The 21,261-nt window shown below is 45.6% G+C and overlaps 1 long non-coding RNA gene across 2 annotated transcripts; it reads left to right on the top strand.

Annotated features, from left to right (window-relative positions):
- Positions 1 to 8,059: 8,059 nt before the first annotated feature.
- On the top strand, positions 8,060 to 15,857 carry LOC137225610 (uncharacterized). Of its 2 annotated transcripts, XR_010943969.1 has the most exons (4): positions 8,060 to 8,653; positions 10,184 to 10,280; positions 13,640 to 13,787; positions 15,314 to 15,857. It is a non-coding gene; the product is annotated as an uncharacterized lncRNA (long non-coding RNA). The 2 variants fall into 2 exon arrangements; XR_010943985.1 differs by lacking the exons at positions 13,640 to 13,787; positions 15,314 to 15,857 and adding an exon at positions 10,997 to 11,728.
- The last annotated feature ends 5,404 nt before the right edge of the window (positions 15,858 to 21,261 follow it).

The raw sequence follows: 21,261 nt of genomic DNA, 5'->3' as shown, positions 1-21,261 counted from the left end.
GAGGCAGGGTGTGGCCAGATTCTGCCTGGCCTGGGCTCCAGGCTTCGAAGTTTGCTTTATAAAATGGGAGTCAGCTGACAAGACTCACCAACGAAGCCAGGCCCCAGGAATGTCAGTCTGGTCTAGAACGCTAGGTTCCTTAAGAGCTTGAAGGCAAGAGGACTAGTTAGAGGCTAGTTAATTGTCCATGCAGGAGGTGCATGGCCTGGGGTAGTGGCAATGGGTGTGACATGAGAGCCCAAATGAGTCATGGGAGCAGAGTCAGCAGGACATGGTACCCAGATGGATGGGGAGGGGATTGGCGAGGAGCTGAGCAGTGCCATTTCAGGACCACATCCAGACCAGGGCGCCAGCCCGGCACAGTGGTCTCTAGTGAAGTTTCTGCTCCACAAGGGGATATGAGAGAAGGGTTGATTGGCCAGAGGCCTGGCATCCTCATGGGACAGGTATCTGGCCTAAATCCTTCTCTCTTCACTCTGTCTCTAAGAATTCTCCCTGGAAGAGGCTTTCCAAATATCTTAGAAACTCAGGTAACATTTACAAATCCTTCAGGCTGAAAGGACAGGTTGTTTAACTTATAGAATAAGAAAGGAAGGTGGATGCAGGAATGATGATGACGTCAAGACCAAGACTGAGGAAAGACCTGCTATTTGAGTGATTTGTTTTGGCTCAGAAATAGAACAGTTTCAGCTGAGTAACAATAGCATCAACAATCATTAACAGTAACAGCCATTGAGCAGTAACTCAGGGATAACCACTGTGTCAGAAGCTTCATCTACAGCATCTTGCTTAACTCGTGCCATAGCCCTGAGAAATGCTATCTGGGGCCTTCTTAGCTCCAGTTATCAGATAAAGAAACTGAGGCTCAGATAAAACCTGCTCAAGGTCCCACAGCACCTGAACTGCAGGACCAAGATGCTGTGTAAGCGCTGGTGGGGGTATGCTGCCTGCAGTGAGGGATGTGAGGATAAGGTAGAGAGGAAAGAGTACTGGGCTTGAAGCCAGAACACCCAGGGCCAAATCCCAGCTCTGGTCACTCCCAGAGCTCCTCAAAACAAGCTCAGTTCTCACCCAGCCCCACGGAGTGGTTGTAAGGCTCAAACAAAACAGAGAAGGCATCGGGAATGCAGGATGTCCTGCTATACCGCTTCCTCTGCAGAAAGAAGCCACCAAGCTATCAGTTATGAATTTCAAGGGCAAAGTCTCAATGGAGGGTGGAAGAGACAGGTACACTCAGCTCCATTCTGCTCAGCAGCCTCTGAGGGCCAGCCCTGGGCTTGGAATTGTGCCTGGTAGGCGTCAAAAGATTCTTGGTGATTGGTCCTCATTTGAAGGAGCAGGGGAAGTACATGAACTATGAAAGTCAACACTTCTCCCCTGCAACGCAAGGAACAGTGGGAATGAACCGTACAGTGGAGACGTCCTTTTCCATGAACTTGGTAACCTGGGAGATGGCTGGATCAATAGACCGTCATTTTGAAAAGAACTAAATGGCAGGGAGATGATGATAATCAGCAGGGTGCCTGGGTTTGCCAGATACAAATCATATTAACACCGAAACAATTTCCTTCTATCTGAAGATAACTGACTTTGGCTCGGGGCCAACAGAAAGTGGATTTAGAGGAATACTGAGGCTCAATGAAGAAATAACTCTTACTTTAGCTTCCTCTGAATCCTAACTTGGGGAACCAGCCCATACACTAGTTCCTCTAAACCAGAGGGGGAACACAAAAGGAGAAGAAAAACTGCATCTCAGTTGGAATTTGCTCGAGAACATGGCTGAGTTTACTTCCTTTCCACCGAAGGTGAAATTCTTCCATTGAGGCAAGGTTGTCCTGGGGCTGCTAAGCTGTGGAGAAGAATGTTTATTGATTGAGTTCATGCATTTTACAAGGGCAGAAATTCCCTGGATTGCTCTGAATCTCTTTTAATGTGTAACTGTTTCTTACAGGTAAGTATTTTGTTTTTAAGCATTGGCTCCACATAGCTTGGTGGTCTTCGATTGCCTCAGGCACGTATTTTGTTTTTCTAAATGAGAAACTGAGAAAATTAAGAGGAGATGTGAAACGCTTTTCCTCTGCAGGCTCCCTTCCCCCAGCACCGTCCTGATCCAGGGGTGAAAGCTCTCTCGCCCAGCCTCTTACTGTCAGATACAGCATGGCCTTGGGGTCGCTGGAGTGTGTGACAGGCTGCTTATTTAATTGTGCACCATCTGGCTGTTATATGAGTAGGGGGACCTGTCAGATGGGGTTTATCTCGCCCCACCAATAAATGCAATAATGCCTCTGCATGCTGTGGTTTGCAGTGCTTGAGGTTGATAAGATGTCCACAAGCCTGTAGGACCTGATCTGCCCACCTTGTACTTACACGATTATTTACAGTTTTGGTGTGAGTCTTGTCCTTCACTCCTCATCCAACATTTATTGAGCACCTACTATGTGCCAGGCACTGTGCTAGAAGCTGCTGATTTAAAAATAATTAAAGACACTCCAGCTCTTAAAAGCCCAGGGTCTGGAGGGGAAGACCGACACATAAACACGCAGTTGTGGTACAAAGTATGCGGAGGTGGAGGTGAGGATGTCGCAGGAGAAAGTGGACACCTACTTCTGAGGGTCAAGAGAGGCTTTGTAGAAGAGGAAGGGGATCGTTTCTCTGAGTTTTGAAGGACCCAGAAGGCGCTTCTCGGGTGGTCTAGGTTGGAGAGCCCTCCCAGATGGCAGGGGAACCACATGGACTGAGTGAGGGGGGCCCTCGAGGGAAATCAGGGCGCTGTGATAGAAGACAGGGACCTGCAAGCCAGGCAGGCCAAACCGGGAGCAGAGTTTTATGTCTTGAGTTCTCAACAAGACGTGAGTTCCTTGAGCTGGAAACCTGAAGCATGGATTTGTCTTGAATCCATGGCAAGTGGGGCTCACCATAAACACTTGCTGTGGAATCAGCCCAGCTCTTCAGCTGCAGTGTGGAGACACCTGGGAAACAGCTATCAATGCGGGCTTGCCTGAGAAGAAGCTGGGGGATTGTGCCTGACGTCCAACTTGCTTTGTCTCTCACTGCCTCTCCCTTTGTGCCCCTGCAAGGGACAGGAAGCACCTTGTACCTTTCCACCAGGGGGCGCCCACACCGTCCTGCTGACGGGGCAGCTGTTGCTGGGGGCTTAGCCTGGTCCACAATCTGATCAGTCCCTGATCCTCACCACCTCCTCCAGCCAGACAGGGCCATGCACAGCTGCATAGCATTTCCCCTTAGAGCTAAAACGTCTTCCGACATATGGGAATTGCTGCTATAGGGAGCCTCAGACACATACTTGTCATTAATTAAAGTGACGGGAAGCTACTCAGCCCTCAGCTCAAAGTTGTCTCTAACAGATGATTAGGGTATTCAGGGTTTTCACACTTCATGACTCAAGGCAGACAGGGAAGGCAAGGGAGCAGAGACAACCGCTCAGATCAGGGAGGCCTTTGGAAGCAACGTTTCAGGCTGGGATGGGCCGAGGTCAGATCCAATATCACGGATGACCGAGGTTCTTTGGTATCTCTTCCAATGGTTCCTTGGCTAAGGGAGAGACCCTGCAGCTAAGGGGAAAGAGCACCAGACCAGGGACCAGGAAACTGGAAGTCTGGGCCCAGCTCTGCCTTGAGTCGGCTGAGTCACTTGGGACAAGTCGCTGTCTGTGTCTCAGTTTCCTCATCTGTGAAATGGGGGCTGCAGACCCATGAGGAGTGTTGTGAGGGTCACCCAGGATTTTAGGTGCTCTGAGCTTCATCTGCTTCCTCATCTGTAAATGAGAGAACTGGGTTCAGTCTCTAGGACTTTTCCAGCCCCCAAATCCAATAGTTATTTCAAAAAACGAAAAATTATGATACAAATACTTGGTATCATTATTGTTGTTGTTATTCCAGTCGGTCAGCTAAAGATATTACTAAGGTTCTAAATACCCTGCTATTCCCCATTGGCCGGTGCTTAGCCAGAGGGAGTAAGGCAGCTCAGAACTAACCACCGGCCAGGTGTTTCTCCGTGGAACAATGCCAAGAAGGCTGCATGGAAAGGAGACTTCCACAGCAAAGCGAATCGTAAAGGAAATCGTCAGCATCTCCCCCTGACAAATTATTGCAACTCGTTTTAACAGAAAAAAGAATACTTTGGGTAAAGAATGGGTATTACAGTAAAAAAAAATTAATTTGGCTTTTGGCTAGATCAATTAAAAAATACATCCTCTAAGTGTGGACTCATGCAGGGTTACAGAGCGGAGCAACACAAGATCCCTTGCACTCCTGCTGGGGAAGCAGGACATCTGAGCACGAAGCATGTAATACAAGTAAGTTAAATGAGAAGATAATGAAAAGCCCATGGGACTTGCAGGGCATTCCATGGCTAGTTGGTGAATGGCTGGCAGAGAGTGGTCTGTGAGGGTGGGAACAGAGGTGTTGCTGGGAGCCAAGTTCATGAAGCTTGATGTGTAAGAACAGACAGCAAGCAGCCGAGACGGCAACCTCGCTGGGTCCCCCAGATCCAGAGGTGCAGGTGGCTGAAGGGAGGTCGCATGGGCTTTGTTAAACCCAGAGGACTCATTGCCCCTGTAATACCGATGCCCCCTTGTAACTTCTACTTCACAGAATTCACTCTGGGACTTGGCAGATTTTGAGAGCTTCTACTAAGTCTTTCAAGAAAGAGGGCCTCTGATTTAGGAAATTTTTTGTCAATTATGGGAAAATGGCCTATTTGGATCTTCCAGGCGTTCTCCTGGAATGGATAAGAAGTGTTGTGAAAAGAACGCTGAATTCAGAGGTCTGACGGCTCAACCTTCAAATCTCGGACAAATCACTAAACTCTCAGGGTCTCAGTTTTCTTATTTGCAAAATGGGTTAATTCTGGCCGTCAGTGTGAGCATCTGAAGTCAAAAGGAAATATTCTATATGGAGGAGCTTTGTCAACTCTAAAGTTGTTCTTGAAAACTGGAAAATGCTGTCTGACGTAGCTCTCCCCTGACTAGTTCTCTGAGCCCTGTTTCTTTGTCTGTAAAACCGAGATCATAACAGTGCCTGCTGTGCAGGGTCACTCTGGAGATGGAGCTGCGCGTGGAATGTCTGATACGGGGCCGGCTCTTGGCGCGAGTGGAATCCACGTTTGCTCTTCCTCTTCTAGCGGTGCAAAGCTCGGTCATCAGGAAAGTTTGAAGCCTTGTTAGCAAAAGATTCCATTATAAACACTCTGGTGACTGTCACCTCTGGAGAGGATCTAAGAATTAAAATAGCCTGAGGTCACCTGTCCAGTCCAGCCATTCACAAACAGATAGATATCCTTAAAGAGGCAGCTCAAGCCCTCTAGCAAACTGTCATGCGGACAGCAGCCTACTCTGACCTTCTCCTTCTCCTTTCTGGGCTTTCAGCCAGGACAAGTGAGGAGCACATGACAAATGGTGTGAGGTCAGCAGAAAGGACCCTCAGGTACCTGCCTCCCATAAGGGGCTCTGCCCACCTGTGCAAGCTTAGGTGGCCCCTCTGTGGCAGAGCAGTTGCATCACTGGGACTGGAGGTGATGCCAAGTAGCCCTGCCAGCCGAGAGCCCCATGGTGACCGGAGTAAGTGCTGCCAGTTCTGTGCAGAGCAGGCCATCAGTCCTGGTTTGTTAGGTCAGCCTCCGCATCGGGTTGTGCTTTGCACTGGCTCAGGAGCCCTCAGAATAGCCAACGTCGAAGCTTGATTTGCTTCTCTTGGGCAATTGCTTGGAGTCTTTGCCTTTTGACAGATATTCTTGATTCTACCCTCCTGGTCCCATTTCCTTCTCCATCATTCAGCTGTGTGGGCTGCAGGCCTTTCTCTTCTCTCCTCATGCGCCATGAGCAATCCCACCCACCGTCCTGGCTCCACCATCCCATCATGCTGATGATGCCTAATTTTCTATCTCCAGTCCTCACCTCTCTCCTGAGCTACCTGCCCATATCTCCAATTGTCTACTAGACAGGTTCACTTGCATGTCACACTCAAACCTCATACCCCAAACATCCCAGACCTAACTCATTGTTTCGTCTACATTTGCGAGCCAGATTGTGTGCTTCATGGGATGGCATTTCATCCAAGTCTATAAGATGACTCAGGTGACTAGAGCTTAGTGTGTGGGCATGGTACATATTCCTGGAGATTCTATTTTTTACTGGAAGGCAAGTAAAATACCATCGAATAGAATACAAAATCTATATTAAAAATTAAGGTGGAATTTAAGACTAAAGAAAATGTGTCTGCAGAAGCTGACTTAGACTATGCCCCCAGTTATCAATGGGGTACAAATGTGTTCTTCCCATAAAGGACTTGAGTTACCTTGGATTAGAGCATAGACATGCAAAGTCATCTGTAGGAGAGAGAATGAAGAGTTCCCAACCAGCAGGCCTTGGTTGTAATTGACTGAATGTGTTAGCTGGGGTTCGCTAGCAGTGGGGCCCCAGGAAAAGGAGTGTACTCCCATGCACTAACCACAGAAGGGGAAGTCTTGGCCGGTAGATGTCTAGACCTGTTGACAAAAGCATGCGTAATGTGAAGACTGGGTGTAGGAGGCATACCCAGCCCACTGTGAGCATCCCCACACCATTGACAAGCGTATAATATTAAGTTGTAGGCTGCAGGGGAAATTTAAAATTTTTCCTCCTAGTATCTGCTCATCTCATTTTCATTGATAGTGTTTGTTTCTCAATTAGTGTTTGAGATTCACCTCATTCTAAGGCCACATATTTTAGGTAGGGTCCTACCCCCAAGTCAGGCCACAGAGTATGGGATGAGCCTACACTGGTCAGCATGCTTCATTTCCCTGATTACAGTGTTTGGGTCTCAGGACTTTGGCAGAACTCCTAGAAAACGTAGAAAAGAGGCTGTGTCCTTACCTAGTTTTGGAGTTGTGCATGTGAGGCTGGAGCCAAAGGCAGCCACTTTGCCACCATGTGGAAAGCATTTGTCTGAGAAACAAGTCACCCAAGAGGAAGGAGGGACAAGAGATGTAGAGAGAGAAACTGAATCCCTTTGAGCTCTTCCATTAAGTCCTGCCTGAGGTCAGCTCTCCTTCTGGATTTTGCAGTTGTATGAACCATTAGATCTCCTTTTCTCTTAAGCCAGTTGGGTTGGGTTTTCTGTCACTCACAGCCATAAGGATTCTAATGGCCACTTGTACATCAAATCATCTAAGCTTGATGGCAAGTACACATTTGTTTCTTCTCACTTTCCTTGATTTCATTTCATTATTACCAAGCTGCTTTCTGATTATCGTTGATTTTTTAAGACGGTCTTCCCAGGGGGAGCGTATGTTCTGACTACATATGTTCATAGACTTTTATCATCTAAATAACAGTTTTCTTAAAATTTTAAGGAAGTAAATGTGTTTTTCTGCTTTTATAATTTGGTCACCCTGAGCCTGATTCCTTAGAGAAGGCGCAAGTTGAGTTTCTGACTTAAAAGATTGAGGGTCAGATTCTAGATTATGGAAAATTGACCAGAGTAGTAAATACAGCCTCTGGGCCTTTTCCCTTGGAGAACAACCTGATTTAATGTGTAGCTGTGTGAATATCAAAACCCTTTTATCTCTTCATTCTTCAAGAACCATATGCAATGTCTTCTCCTCCTCTTGTCTCATTCATTCAATGATAATTTACCAAGCACTTGGGTACACATAGTGAAAAAACTGATAAAAACCCTTGCTCTTCTTGGGCTTACATTCTAATAGGAGAGACAGACAATAAACAAGACAAATACTTAATATAGATAATAGTAACTGTTTGGGGAGACTGGGATGTTTTAGATAGCATGATCAGAGCAGCACTGCTGAACAAAGACCTAAAGAGAGTGAGGGAAGTAGCTGAGCAGTCATCTGATAAGAGAGCCCAGAAAAGGAAGTGGCCCATGCCAAGGGTCAAGGCTGTAGCTGACCTGGCATGTGGGTGAGGGCTGAGCAACAGGAGATGAAGTTAAAGAGAAGGAAGCCCAGGGCACGTGGGCATGTGGGAGTCAGAGTGAGGGTGTGTGAGGTGGGAGCACTCAAAGGCTCTGAGCAGAGCAGTGACAGGATCCGACTCATATATGGGTGGCATCCCTCTGGCTGCCACGCTGAGGATGGGTTACAGAGGCTGCGGCAGAAGGAGGGGACCAGTTGGGAGCTGATGGTGGCCTGGATAAGAATACAGGCTGACAAGACAGGATTTGATTATATACTGGATCCCAAGTGAAAATTGAAGGATGGCACTGAGGTTTTGTTTATTTATTTCTTTGCTTATTAATTTATTCTAAGTACACATGTGTCAACTTTGTTTATGCTACAACGGACACTTATTTTGTACCATTGTCAGTTGTGTAAGTGTTCCTTCCACTGGACTGTGGGCTTCGCTAGTGTCCAGTGCTTTTATTTTTTCATCTTTGATCTCCATAAAATCTCTGTAGGCGGCACTCCTGCAAGAAGAATGTGTGACAAAACTGAAAGAACCATATGACTGGGAGTCCAAGAAACTCTTTTTTGGGAACCCCTGTGCGAGTGCAGAGGAAGAAAACAGGGGCGTTTTTTTCCTTACTGGCTGGGGACACAGGCAAGCGGTGCAGTTATGAGGGTAAAACTCAGGACCAGTGCCTGGTGGGGTGGACTCTGAAGGCGTTTGAAGGTCAAAGGAGATCTGGACTTTGGGGTGAGTAGACTGGGCATAGTGTGAGGAGCATCAGTGGTCTTGAAATGTGGCAGATCATCTGCAACAACACAGAGCAGAGCAGAGGCAACTGGCAGTGGCCATGGACTTGAAGAATATCTGGGTCGGCAGCCTGGTAGATTGAGGTGCACCAGGCATAAGTCACTAATTAGGGCCAACAGAGTGACAGTGGCCAGTAGAGTGGAGGAGTGGACATGGGCTAGAACAGGGAAGAGAGGCAGATTATAAATGCAAATATCCCTTCTAAAGGTCCTCCATCCCTTTGGAGATTCTTAAGGAGATACAAAGAGGCAGAGGACTGAGACCATGCAATTTGGTAGGGGGCTGATATTGATCTAGAGGACAAACTACAAACTATTAAAGTGACCTTGCCGCGGGTAGGACCTAGAGGATACTTTTGGCTTATAAGTGTTGTCCCTTTATGGCAGTTCTGTTGATAACTGCTAATCTCCCCTGTTCTCTAGGTTTATTAACAATGTTCAGGTGGTTTTGTTCTGGGTCCAAACATCTTCTTCATTTGTCTTCTCTTTAGCTCTGTGGTTTGTGAATGTCCCATACTCACCCATGTCCCTTGCTGGCCCCTGCTGGTCAACACTGTGCTGGTTGCTCCCCTACATCAGAGCTTGTAGAAGGATTGCTGTGTACTCTGCCTCTCTGTCCACAACTGTTTGTAAAAATCAGCCTTTAATGTACACAGACTTCTGCCTCAATTGTATAGCCCTAATCATTTTGGCTTTCTTTATTTCTTTTTTATGAGATCGACTGTCTTCTGATTACAAAAGAAATACATGCCCGTTGTAGAACTCAATTGATTTTCTAGAGCTTTTATTGTAAATTTGCATCCCCTGTGAATGCCCATCTGGCCAATTTGGGAGATGCTGGAGGGGCAGTTCTCTCTGAATGCAAATTCATTCTGTGCAGCCTTTGCTGGTGAAAGGACTTCTGGGGAAACAAGTATTCACAGCTGAGTGCTGCCTGGACAACCTTTCTCATTGTGCAAACATCCTTCCCCTATAGTTGTTTATTTGTCCCTCCCTTTCAAACGTGCTTTTAGGAACAACAGCTGGAATTAAAAGGCGTTCACTTCCCAGAAAATGTGGCCTTGAAGGGGCTCTGAGGCTTCCTTGTTTTGTGCTCTCCACTTGGACAGTTCACATGTGATTTGAAGGGCTACCTCATTTGTGTACGATTTTGTAGTTCCTTTGTGTGCTGATTTTATCGGGCACTCTCTGGTTTCTGAGTATGCACTTACATTCATTTGGTAGCAGGAAAAATTAGGTACTTAACAAAACCCAGTTACTAGTGCAGGCTACACAGTTTCTCCTACCTCTTTCCTCCCCCCGAACTCATTAAGTGCTACGGGTCATATATGTGAAAATCACCTGTTCTCATAAATGCCAGGGAGAAAAGAATAACATTTATGGAACATCCAGTCTGTGTCACTCACGCATCTTCCGTGATTCATAATCCTCACCACGACTCTTTGAGAAAAGTATTGTCCTCATTTTATAGATGTCCCTGGTGGATGGATGAAGAAACTGAGACTCAGAGAGGTTAAGGATCGGCCCAGGAATTTCAAATTCGATCACCAAAGTTGCTGCAAATTTGGGTAAGTTCTTAAATACTATTTCAGGGCTAGGGTCAATTAAACAATGGTTTAATTGTTAAATTGCAAAGACCAAAAATGTTGCTTTTCTGTCCAGATTATTTTTTTCAACTCTTTCTCAAGTCTACTTTCTCCTCTTCAACAACCCAGCCAGCCAGTGGCCCAGGCATTGACGTACAGCTGGGAGCAGATTAATGTGCCCGTGGACAGGAGGGCCCAGGGAAAGCCTACTGGCCTGGCTGGTGCGGGTGACAGCCTGGTAATGGACCTCTGAGAGTGTGTGTGTGAATTAAGCACCTTTCATTTCCTTTGCTGCAAAAACATCAGTGAAGCTTGAATAATCCTTGGGTTTTCCCCATTTTCAGACAGAAGAAAATCGGCGCAAATTGGCTGGTGTGTTTTTCTCTCTAGGCTTTGATCATTAATCATCTTCAGCTCTTTCCTGCCCTCCTGCCACCCTTGAAAAAAAAACACCCCCATGCACAGCCATTTCTGGCGCCACTGAGAATCATTCACTAGGCAATTTGTTCAGTCTTGAGTGTAATGAAGGTATGCATGCAGCACTTTGGAGGCTGGTTCTGTGGAAAAGGTGCCAGGCTCTTCTGCTCAAGGTTGGAAGAAGGCTTATTCAGGGCCTTTTGTGCAGGTTGGCCAAGCTGATTGGCTTTGATATCACAGTCTGGTCCCTGTACTTGAGCCAAACAGATGTGTCTCTGCAGGCCTCTCCAACTGACACCAGCCAGAGAAAGCTTCATTTGTCTTTGCAAGGCCTCCCTCAATCCACACTCTTTTTGGAAAAGATGCTGGAAATTCTGTGCTCCACGAGTTGATACTGGCAAGTATTCTGCTGGTTTGGGTAACTCCGGGCCCACAAGATAGAATCCTGGCTCCCTGGGATTAGGACACCGCAAGGGGTCAGCTAGCGACTCCTTTGCTTCTAGGGAGGGACACACCCAAACCTTCCAGCAAAATGTCTCTCCTTTCCATAAGCGCAGCGCTTCACTGAGTGCGGAACCAGTGGCCCTTTACGCACACGCGCTCCCTCAGGCTGCACCAGGGCTCTACTGGATAAAGCTGGATGGAACCTGTGACACCGCTGATGTGCAACTACTTTTGTCCTGAAAAAGAGACAATTTCATAAGGTTCAACCTAATAAGTATTATTAACCTCATTTTCCAGATGAAGAAAATGAGACTCAGAGAGGTTTACAATTTTTTTCTAGTAAGTGGAAGAGTCAGGGTTTTTACTCAGAGTTGAGTGATTCCAAATCTCACTGTTTTTTAGCTTTTTCAAGTTGTGAAACATTTTAATCATACACAGAAGCATATGTATGTAGACATCATATTTAATATGTAATTGGAAAAGAGGCAGAACAGTGTTATTTTAAACAGAAGGCTGTAATATTATGCTATTTTGTTTTTACTGTTGTTTGATTAAATTTGGCATTTCAATAGTGGTGGAAATATCTTGTATAATTTTCATTTTTTGCTAGAGCAAGGAAAAAAAAACAATTTCCTTCTCTTTCTCCCGCAGAAAGGTACATCATCCCGACTGGTATACAATACACGCCATGCGTGACTTAAACACTCCCCATCAGTGTTTCCATGAACATGTGATTGCACTGTTTTGCATTTTTAAGTTTTATTTCATTGATATCAGACTGTGATTTGCTTTTCTTTTTTCCTTTTGTGCCTTGTCTTTTACTCAATTTCCATGTCTTATCTATTTATGTTGCAGTAAGTAGTTATAGCTCACTTATTGTAACTGTTGAATAGTATTTTATTAGTTGATAAGCGACAATTTACTTATCCATTTTCTGGTTGATGTGTCTTCTGGTTATTTCCAGTTTTCCAGTATGACAAACAGTGGTACAGTGAACATCCTTACCTGTGTCTCTGTGTATACATTTGAGAATTTCTCTAGGATTGAACTTCTAGGTCATAGCGCACGAACCTCTTCAATTTCATTGGTTGTTTCTGAATTCCATGCTAAAATGGCTGCATCAATCCACACTCCTATTAGCCACATGTGAGAATTTTCTTTTCTCCACATGTTCATCAATGCACGGTATCATCAGACTTTTACATTTTGCTGATATGATGATGTAAAAGGGTATCTCGTTGTTTTCCTCCTTCCCTTTCCCCCTTTCTTTCATAACCTCAGAGGAAGAGATGCTACACCTGCAGAGACGATCTCTCTGTGTGCTGGTTTGTTCTCTTAGGAGTGAGAAGGAGTAGTATTGGGCATGGGTTATATTAAACCGGCCATGTGGTTATTTGCTCTGTACATGGACACTTGAGACACACAGCACCCAGCACTGCTGATCACCCTTCTATGCTTGAAGAGTTTCCCATTTTATGGGTCCCACCTCCCTAGGTTGAAACCATAAGCACTCGTCACTACCCTCCCAAGGATGATCTGTCGATCAGACACATCCACGTGAGACAAATTTGGAATGTAAGGAAGGAAGTGCTGTGTGGAGTCTAGTCTGGTGAAAGGGTAGAGAGACATCCTGCTTTTGGAGGCCACAGGGTTGAGCTCCCAATGGTAGGTAGTATCCTACTGCCAAGGGCGACCTGGAGAGCTGCTGAGATAGGGTTTCCACTGCAGCAGTCTAGGTGCAGTCGTGCACTGTTCCAGAACGCAAGCTTAATTCTCTGGCCCTCTTACATATTTGCTGAGCGATCTTTTATTAAACTCCTTGGCTGCTTAAACTCACTGGAGTGAATTATGTTGTTTGTGACCAAGAACCCCATCATCACTCTCATTTTTTCCTATGTGGCTGGCGCTTCACATACTGAACCCTATCCCTCTCACAAGCGCTCTGCAAAGCAGGCATTAGCCCTGGTTGAGCAAGGAGGAGTAACTTGCCAAAGGCCATGATGCTAGTAAGTGGTGGAGCTGGGGTATGACCCCACCACTGAGTGACTGCAGAGCCCACCGGAAGGAGCTCGCCTTCTCCACCTCCGGGGGCTCTGCTGCACATCACTCTGCTTTCATAGCACTTACCGCAAGCTGGAATGATCTCATTTATATGTGTACTTATATTCTGTTTCTTCCAACTGACATATCAGTTACGAAAGGGCAGAGGCCAGTCCTTGTTTGCCACTGCGTGTCCAGCCCCGAAAGCACACTTAGCAAGTAGGCACCCGTACATAGTTGTGGGATGAATAAACGAACTGAGCCAACCTCCCATGGATCTCTTTGGGGAAAGTAATGGTACCTTGCCTTTATACCAAGCTCAGAATACTTTTCAACACTTTCTTGGTTTCGTTCTTTCATTCGGTAGTAACAGATCACGATGCCTCATGCCTCTTAGGACCTGAAGCTGTATCTAATGCCTACTTTTCCTTTCTTCCTAGATATTTCAAGTTCTACCAATGTCTACTCAAATGTGTCAGAATGTCTGTCCCTGGGCCTGTCTCCCCACGGTCAGGATGGTTCCAGGGTCTGTGGGACCAGATGGCCACCCTGTAGCAGAGAGAATAGACTGGGGAGTAGCTGCAGTTGGTAGGTGCTCTGCCCTCACTCACTGCAACTCTTTCAAGGCCCCACTATGAACCAGTCCTCAGAGCTTGCGTTTGAAGTGAGTTAATGGGGCCAGGATATCATCGGCTTTTCACCTGTGAGAGACTCTGGGCCTAATGGCCTCAGCGAATCCCTCTTTGTCTCGACAGCCATTCTGTCTCCAATCCATTCATCACAGCTTGAGCCTCTTCCCCTCCTCATTCTTTTCCATAAATTCGCCGTTCCATGCTGTTTGGGGCTAGTGTTTCATGACACTGGTTTACAAATAAATATGACCAAGCGTAATTGCCCTGTGCCCAATCCCTCCTCCAACCAATTCCTTGAATGTGGTCATTCCGAGCCGTCTCTTCTATTTCTCTTTTGTCACCTCGCACTCACTCTTGAGGTCCAGAGTAGAGAATTAAGACTGTTTACTGGCTCCAGAATAACCAGGATTGTAAGACTCAGCTCTGTTTTCCGCCTCTTAAAGCCACTCACACGATAAATCCTGATACTGGAACAAATTTAATGGGTAGAAAGAACTTTGGGGCAAAGGAACCACAAAATGCAAGGAAATACTGATGAAATCCATCGGGGATTTAATTTCCCCTGAACTGTTATATGATATACTATCCGAGATCATGACGAGAGTGTGCGCTTTTGGACTTAGCCAGGCCTATTTGGATCCCAGTTACTCCACTTACTGGCTGTGTGACCTTGGGCAAGCTGCCTACCCTTAACCTCTCCGACACTCAACTGTCCTCATTTGTAAACAACTCTTGTGCGGTTTAGAGATAATGTAGGTAAATACATTATCGGGCACTACTCTGACCAAGGCCAGGTCAGGGCCTGACTTAGAGCACTTCCCTTTCCTGGCTGTCTGCCTTACCCAACACACAGAAACACAGACACACAGACACACCCTCCCCCCACACTATACCTACATCTACCCACATCGTACAGGCCACATACACGCAACACACACACACACACACACACACACACCATATACACCACACACACACAACACAACACACATACATACCCACACCACAAACAAAACACACCAAAAACATACATACATCCCTCATACTCCACGTACACACATACATATGCCCCTGCCCATGTCATTCACCCCTCCAACACACACACACACACACACACATACACAAACCACACTTTGTAGGTGGTTTCCTATTCACTCAGCTGACCTGGTAAGATGGAGAAAATCTCTGCTGAATCTGAACGTGTTGATGGCCATCTTGATTTCACTGAGAGAAAGGGATGCCATTGCACCGCTCTACCTGAGAGGTTCAAGGAAGTAAATGGAGGGAAAGAGCAAAGTCACAATTCAGAGAACAGGTTCAAAAAATCTAATAAAAAACCCATCACATTTTCTATTTGGTAGTAGTTCTGGCAATAACATCTTGGGGAACAGCACGTCGAAAAATTGCCTAAAATAGTAAGGGTTTGGGGTGATGATTGCCTCCTTTCACAGGTAAGTGAAATTGGCATCTTGTTTTACTCAGATGATTCCCCAGAAGAAATAAGAACCACGACAGTGACATCACCTTAAAATTGTGGAGCGCGTTCTATTCTCCAGAATGCCTTGAATGTTGTTATGTGATTATGGAACAGTTCTGGGGACGTGTCACGACGGACAGCCATCTGCTCTTGTCAAGCCCCGTGAGCTTTGGCAAAACAGCAACGTGTCTAGATTGACATTGAATTACGGTTTGGGGCAGCAGTCACTAACCCGGAAATGTGAAAGATATACACACTCAGTGTACAGGCGTGCTTTGTGTTACTTTTTTTTTTTTTTACATCTTTATTGGAGTATAATTGCTTTACAATGGTGTGTTAGTTTCTGCTGTATAACGAAGTGAATCAGTTATACTGTGTTACATATTATGATCTTTGGGGGACGGGCTGAGCAGGAGTGCCCCGGCGCCCTTTCCAAGGAGGGAATGTAGTTTCTCGAGTACTACCCGGCTCAGCCCTGACATGTATTCTCTTTCCACATCTACACGAGGTGCGTGCTATTATTCTCCCCATTTTACGGATGACAAAACTGAGTCACGTAACCTGCTCACTCAGGTAACACTAGTAATCAGTGGTAGGGTCAGGATTCCTACCAGGCAGCTCAGCTCCAGAACCTGTGCTATACAAGATGTGGTCCAGGGATGCTGGGGGTTACTGCCAGTGGGGACAAGGTGAAAGGCATGCATGCTGTCAGGAGGAATAGCCTTCCTCATATGAGACTAGACTGCGTTTTCTTAAGAAAAGTGAATATTCAACTGCAGTTCATGTTGGACAAACACACTTGCTTGTCGGGCAAACCAGTGAGAAAGTCAGCTTTGACTCCCACCGGTGGGAACAGCCTGGGGTCTGGCCCTCATCTCAAGTGCCTGAGTGATTCTTATTGGGATTATTGGCATTTGAGATGTTCCCTCTCAACTGACCATGATCAAATGACCACTGCTAGATGGTTAGCATCCCTGGCCTGGAGGCGCTAAATGCAGCGAGTTTGCCCAGTCTTTGTGACTGACCCAAATGCCCCTCCCACCCCCAGTTCCCCCACCTCTAATGAGAGGGCATCTTGCTGGAGGCTGAGGTGTACAGTCTGAAGGGCATGGGAAGGATCTGGGGGAACAGCTCCTCCCCTTGTGGGGAGGCTGGAGTCTCCACTGTGAAGAGGAAGAGGAGACTGGACTGGGGACCCCAAAGGAGAGGGCTGCACGGATGGGATGGGGATGGAGAAGGGAAGAGAGACCCAGGTCTGGGGAAAGGGGCCTTCGTGAAGTATCAAGTTTGTGGAGGTTCTCCTCTGTAAGTTCAAGTACCCACCTCTGCTTTCCCACGGCCTGCTGCTCTTGTGAGACTGCTGTCTGCTCTGGCCTTGACCCGGAGAAGGTTGAGTATGTGGGGCGCGTCTGGGAAGGGACCACGGGTGCTTCTGCACCAACTCGCAGTGGCTCCAGCCAAGGAGGAATGGAGCCGACCCCCTGCACCTCATGGCGGGATCACCTCGGCACAGAGGACCCCTCTGAGAGCGGGATGTTGTAGGTGCAGCTGTAACATTAGCATGAGGGATTTTAGGAGGTCGCCCCATTTGGGAGGGCATTCAGATGGAAAGTCACATTTAACATTGAATTATATGTGTCTTTCAGGCTAATCTCAATGCAGAGCAATCCTATTAAAATATTATATATATATCAGATTACATCACTCCTCTGCTCAAAACCCTGCAATGGTTCCTTATTTCATGCAAAGTAAAAAGCAAAGTCCTCACAATGGCATCAGATGCCCTTTTGGAGATGATTACTTCTCTGACCTCACCTCCTTATACCTACCCCTCGTTCACTTTGGTCCAGCCACATCTCTATCCCTGGAACATACTGCTGCTGCCTCAGGACCTTTGCACTGACTGTCTGCCTGGAATGTCTTGTCTTCCTCTACATACCTGCAAGGCTCTCTCCCTCACCTTTTTAGAATATTTGTTGAAATGTCACCTTTTTAGTGAGGCTCCCCTGACTACTCTTTCAAATTGCAAACAGTTCTTCCCTGATCCCCAATACTTCTTATCCTCCTTACCTTACTTTATTTTTTTCCATAACAGCTGCCACCAGCATCTAACCTACTAGATCGTATATTTATTTCATATATTTAGATTCTTTCCCCTCATAAGGACATAAGCTCATAAGAGCAGAGATTTTTGTCAGACTTGTTCACTGATCCCTAGTGCCTAGAACTGTGCCAGTAGGGGCTTAATAAATACTGTTGAATGAAATATTTCCCTTACGTTGGAACTCATCTGGAGAAAGGGGCTCTAGGGATCGGGTTGAAATGCTTTCCAGTGCTTCTCATGCTTGTACCTGCTAGTCCTCCTTTCAGGAAAGGAGGATGTGCCGATGCTTGCAATTGATTCCTTGTATAGGCTCAGCGCCTGAGAATCTAGAGGCCCTCTGCGCAGCCTTGCTGGCTTTCTCTGCTTCCCAGATTGGGTTGCACTGACCCAGAGAGCTGCCTTTGGAGCTCACCTTGGCAGCTCACACCGTTGTTCTGGGGAACCATGGAATGGTCTCTCCCAGCCTGTGCTCTCTGACCTTCCTGGTCTCCCGCCCAAGTCTCGACCTGATAGTCCATGAAACAGAACCCCTCTCATCCCTGAGCCAGGCTCCTGGATGCACATTCCGAACTTTCCTATAGTCTCCGTTTTTTTTTTTCCCCCTTGAGCCAGAAGTTTGCGAACTGAGAGACACAGATGAGAAGCAGGGCGTGCATTCATCCACTCTCGGACAAGAGAGTTAAAGGATTTCTTCCAGGCTGGGGATGACGATTGCTTTGCGCGAACTGAATGAAAATGACACAGAGGAGCCGGAGTTAAGCCAAAAGAATAATTCAGAAATTCTAAAAGTTAGAATTGATTAGCAAGTTAAGAATTCTTTACAATTCTCATGAGCTTTCAGCATTTGTGCTGTTTGCTGGGCTTAAAGAAACACAAGAAAACAAAGAACAAAAATTGCCCTTTAGGTTGGATGATGATGTCTAATGCATCTATTTCCCTTGCTACTTTCAGTTTCCATTTCATTCCAAGATCTTACTAAACTCAGGAGGTTGCCTTTGGGTTTTCAGCACTGCAGGGGATGATCTAAATCTAAATAATAATAAAAAGCCACTGCTTTTATTGGGATTCTATTTTATAAGTTAATGGAAACATTTCATATACACATTAAGTTTTGTAACCCAATCTTGGTACTCCCTGAGTCCCGGAGGGGCTGTTTCACTACTTGGGAGTTCCCTGACATTTGCATTATTCTTCCAAGGCAAAAGGAGAAAATGCTTTCAGTGAAGGCAGAATAGTGTTTTTATTTGAAAAAATTCACATTTGAGGTGGGACACACACATTCTTAGGTACACACACACACACACACACATACGCTCTCTCTTTCTTAAACAGGCTATGTCATAAAATTATAGAGTTTTAGAATTGAAAGGATCTTAGAGGTCATCTGTGCTAACACTTGGCATGTTACATATGAGGAAGCTTCTGCCTAGACAGGTTAAGTACCTTATCCAAGGTTACCGGCATCTCCAATTTAGGTTCCCTGACTCAAGTCTAATTTTCTTTCTGCTACACCACATTGCCTCCCAAATAAAATAATGTATATGAAATCATTTTGGAAACTGGAATGCATTATGCAAGTATTGGGTGGGGAGTGGAATGAGGAGAGGGAGCGTGATAATGAGATTTCTTTCTTCTGAGACAAGCCTGACTTGCTCGGGCCTCTTTCCAAATAAAGTAAATTCGTGTTACATGAATCACACATCACATTTCTAATTAGGTTTCTGGATAAGGCCTCCAGGAAATGAGCACCAAAGGGGTCAAACTCTTCATTCGAATACAACATCTTTATATTCCATCTTTTTCCTTCCTTCTTACCCTCTCTGTCTACCTCCCTCTAGTGTCCGCCTTTGGTTATTGCATGTATGCCAACATTGCTGTACTTTACAAATATTTATGTGTTGTTTATTAACATTATCTGGCCTATTTTTTTGATATCATCAGCTGTTATCAAGAGCAAACTGAAATGTTTTTCATATCAACAGGAATCACCGGTTAATATAAAGACTTGGATATTGTTAAGAAAAGTATTGACAATAGTTTTGGGATTAGAATAAGAACATATTTAAAGTCTGATTATTAAATTGTTTTTAATAGACTTGCATCACAAAAAAAATTCTTGTAACTAATTGGAATGTTTAAATTACAAGGAGATATAATTTTTTTAAGGCCAATTAAAGTTAACTAACACATGATTCAGCAAAAGAATTAATAACTACTTTACTTGGAATACTGACAATTACTAAATATTATTATAAATGACTTGAGGAATTGAAATTTTATTTTGGTACTATTAATATATTAATTCACTAAATCATATAGTAATTATAAATAATTTTTGTGTTGCCCTCTCTGACATATATATATTTCAGCCCTCATCCATCATGATTTCTGTGTTCCCTTGAAAGAAGCGTGTCCAGTGTTTCAGTATTCTAGCCAGCAAGATCACCCACAACTCATTGGAAGGAGATTATCTGGTAGGTTTTGGGCCCCCGCTTCCTGACATTATAAAATGCATCTAAAATGAGTGATATTTAGAAATAAGAGCCTCCTACCGTGTTCCCAGCTCTTCTCAGTGTGACAAATAGGTCAGCGTACACAGAGAGGAGAAGCGGTTTTGTGTGCCTTTCTCCTGCTGCCTGCCTTGATCTGCCAGCACTTCACTGTCTTTCCACACCCCTCCTCGTCTGAGAACACACACGGCACCAGGCACCCACGTGCACTCATGGGCACACCAGCATTCTGAAAGCTGAAAGGCAGGAAATGATCCAGGTGGGTGGGCGGAGCCAGGTCTTATAGGAGAGGTGTGCCCGGGCTGTAGATCACCATGCTTGCTGGGTTCCCGTGTGGCTCAGCAACAGACAGACATCTGGAGACACGCTCTCATTTCCTCGTCTCCTCTGTAAGAGAAACTGTCAAATAACAGAGAGAAGAAAATTCACCTGCAAATAAACATTTGTATGGCTTTAAAGCACAGAGTTAAACCCTACTTTACCACTCAAGTGTGGTCCAGAAAGTTCCATCACATAAATGGTAGGGGTGTTTTATTGCCAGGTTAATGAAATGACCCGTTTGAGCCCACGGTGCAGGGCCGAGCCAACTGCCAGGTGTGGGGTATCTGAGTGGGATTTATCAGGGGTCCTCCTGCAGGAGGACGTCAAGGTGGCTTTGTTTTCACTGCCTCTTCCTTTCCTGTACCTTCTTCTAGTGACAGACCTCCTCTCTGCCTGTGGCGGGGGTGAGCCTGTGACCCACGACAGACCCATCACAGCCCCTCATCCCCAGCTGCCAGGACGGGTCCAGGGACACACAGGGCAGGACAATCAGAGTCCTTCCCTGAGACTGTTGTCTCTTCACGGGGCTGTGAGGGCCGAAGTTTGAGAGTGGGGCGGCCACAGAATCTGCCTTGTGGGCATTTGCAGAGAGAAGCAGAGATGGCATCTAAGAAAGAATGTCCCAGTGCTGTCGTCCCCCAGGCCAGTTGTACCCAAATCCTTTCTTTCTTTTTTTTGGTCTCGTTTATGATTAATAGTATTATTTTTTAACCATTTAAAATTGAAGTAGAATTAATTTACAATATTGTGCTAGTTTCAGATGTAAAGTGATTCAGTTATATATATATAAAATATACCTATATATTCTTTTTCAGATTCTTTTCCATTATAGGTTATTCTAAGATATTGAATACAGTTCCCTGTGTTATACAGTAGGTCCTTGTTGGTTGTCTATTCCCAAATCCTCTCCAGGCGTTTACTATTTTCCTCCCTTTTTGGCATTTACCTTGAACTGAATTTCTGTTACTTGTAACTGAAGGACCTTTGAATAATACAGAAACGACTCCAGGGTCTGAAG

The sequence above is a fragment of the Pseudorca crassidens genome, chromosome 1 (genome assembly GCF_039906515.1).
Source record: "Pseudorca crassidens isolate mPseCra1 chromosome 1, mPseCra1.hap1, whole genome shotgun sequence".
NCBI lineage: Eukaryota > Metazoa > Chordata > Mammalia > Artiodactyla > Delphinidae > Pseudorca > Pseudorca crassidens.
This window is presented reverse-complemented; position numbering and strand designations above follow the sequence as displayed.